This window comes from Pseudophryne corroboree, unplaced genomic scaffold, assembly GCF_028390025.1.
Source record: "Pseudophryne corroboree isolate aPseCor3 unplaced genomic scaffold, aPseCor3.hap2 scaffold_2935, whole genome shotgun sequence".
Taxonomy (NCBI): Eukaryota; Metazoa; Chordata; class Amphibia; order Anura; family Myobatrachidae; genus Pseudophryne; species Pseudophryne corroboree.
In genome coordinates, this window is record NW_026969602.1 from 31,391 (window position 1) to 34,252 (window position 2,862).

A 2,862-nucleotide genomic window follows, 5' to 3' on the forward strand; every position below is an offset into this window, starting at 1 on the left:
GATATATTAAAATCATCTTTCCAGCTTGAATTCCAACGATTTTGTGAGAAACATCTTCACCCTTAAATAAAGATTTTCTTAATTCCTTACCTGTGTGCTAATTAGATATCACCTTGTTTTCACATTAAACAGACTTCCACATGAGAAAGCAGCAAGGATGCAGTGGCGTTAATGTTTCCTGGTGTCAACCTGTATTATTTCAGTAGACATTGAAATGAGGATGCATCTTGCTGCCTTTCCAATGAAGCAAGTTTAATTTAGTAATAGGTGAAAAACCATCCTTACAAAGGTGTTAATCAGAGACTTGGCTTTGTGGACACTTTTCAGAGAACAAATTTGTTAGCATAAAAATAAAGCCAGAAAATGAAGAGCTGTTTAATCACTCAATTGGATTTTCCTGCCAGCATATTTTTTTTTCTCTGCAACCCACTGCTAAATTGTGCTTCCTAGCTGTTTTTTTATAAAATCACTGAATCAAATCTAACTCTGATTACATCAGAGATGGCCAGGTACCCTACACCATAAGAGGGTGTTTGAAATTTTGACTTGTCTACTTAAATATCACCAAAATCTGATAACAAGGTCAATTATGTCCCTGGGTGGGTTTGAACCACCAACCTTTTGGTTAATAGCCAAACACACTAACCGATTGCGCCACAGAGACACTTTGCAAAATATTCATACTGACAAAGGCTAATAAGCATTCATCTAGAACGTTTCCTAGAAAAACGTTAAAAAGTCAATAATCTGGAGAGTTTTTGTAAGATGTTTCTTCCATCAACCAACGAAGAAACACATTGGTACTTTCCCATGATGAGTGAGTGCTTCAGGATCTTTTGCACTTACATGTGCAGCAGAGTACTGCAATGGAAGCATGCTGGGCCCATAACCCAGAGGTAGGCAGATTGAAACTATCCTCTGCTATATGCATTTTTTTTAAGTTAATTAAAGTAATCCAAAACTGGGATTGATATTTTTGCTCTTTTATTTTTACTTAAAGTACACTAACTTTTACCATTTTAATTTGTTTTAATAGTATATTGACAGTATTGTTTTCTTTCAAAAATCCACTTAATTTTCTTTACCCTATTATTAAAATGGTACTTGACAAAAACAAACTACATTGTCACCAGAAGAGCAATACAAAATGTACAAGTGATATATTAAAATCATCTTTCCAGCTTGAATTTCAACGATTTTGTGAGAAACATCTTCACCCTTAAATAAAGATTTTCTTAATTCCTTACCTGTGTGCTAATTAGATATCACCTTGTTTTCACATTAAACAGACTTCCACATGAGAAAGCAGCAAGGATGCAGTGGCGTTAATGTTTCCTGGTGTCAACCTGTATTATTTCAGTAGACATTGAAATGAGGATGCATCTTGCTGCCTTTCCAATGAAGCAAGTTTAATTTAGTAATAGGTGAAAAACCATCCTTACAAAGGTGTTAATCAGAGACTTGGCTTTGTGGACACTTTTCAGAGAACAAATTTGTAAGCATAAAAAGATAGCCAGAAAATGAAGAGCTGTTTAATCACTCAATTGGATTTTCCTGCCAGCATATTTTTTTTTCTCTGCAACCCACTGCTAAATTGTGCTTCCTAGCTGTTTTTTATAAAATCACTGAATCAAATCTAACTCTGATTACATCAGAGAAGGCCAGGTACCCTACACCATAAGAGGGGGTTTGAAATTTTGACTTGTCTTCTTAAATATCACCAAAATCTGATAACAAGGTCAATTACGTCCCTGGGTGGGATTTAACCACCAACCTTTTGGTTAATAGCCGAACACACTAACCGATTGCGCCACAGAGACACTTTGCAAAAAGTACATACTGACAAAGGCTAATAAGCATTCATCTAGAACGTTTCCTAGAAAAACGTTAAAAAGTCAATAATCTGGAGAGTTTTTGTAAGATGTTTCTTCCATCAACCAACGAAGAAACACATTGGTACTTTCCCATGATGAGTGAGTGCTTCAGGATCTCTTGCACTTACATGTGCAGCAGAGTACTGCAATGGAAGCATGCTGGGCCCATAGCCCAGAGGTAGGCAGATTGAACCTATCCTCTGCTATATGCATTTTTTTTTGTTAATTAAAGTAATCCAAAACTGGGATTGATATTTTTGCTCTTTTATTTTTACTTAAAGTACAATAACTTTTACCATTTTAATTTGTTTTAATAGTATATGGACAGTATTGTTTTCTTTCAAAAATCCACTTAATTTTCTTTACCCTATTATTAAAATGGTAATTGACAAAAACAAAATACATTGTCACCAGAAGAGCAATACAAAATGTACAAGTGATATATTAAAATCATCTTTCCAGCTTGAATTCCAACGATTTTGTGAGAAACATCTTCACCCTTAAATGAAGATTTTCTTAATTCCTTACCTGTGTGCTAATTAGATATCACCTTGTTTTCACATTAAACAGACTTCCACATGAGAAAGCAGCAAGGATGCAGTGGCGTTAATGTTTCCTGGTGTCAACCTGTATTATTTAAGTAGACATTGAAATGAGGATGCATCTTGCTGCCTTTCCAATGAAGCAAGTTTAATTTAGTAATAGGTGAAAAACCATCCTTACAAAGGTGTTAATCAGAGACTTGGCTTTGTGGACACTTTTCAGAGAACAAATTTGTTAGCATAAAAAGAAAGCCAGAAAATGAAGAGCTGTTTAATCACTCAATTGGATTTATCTGCCAGCATATTTTTTTTTCTCTGCAACCCACTGCTAAATTGTGCTTCCTAGCTGTTTTTTATAAAATCACTGAATCAAATCTAACTCTGATTGCATCAGAGAAGGCCAGGTACCCTATACCATAAGAGGGGGTTTGAAATTTTGACTTGTC

The 2,862-nt window shown here is 35.0% G+C and overlaps 1 non-coding gene across 1 annotated transcript; it reads right to left on the bottom strand.

The window, feature by feature from the left end:
• Window positions 1-590: 590 nt before the first annotated feature.
• Window positions 591-664, bottom strand: TRNAN-AUU (transfer RNA asparagine (anticodon AUU)). Its single transcript has one exon. It is a non-coding gene; the product is annotated as a tRNA-Asn (tRNA).
• Between the last annotated feature and the right edge of the window lie 2,198 nt (window positions 665-2,862).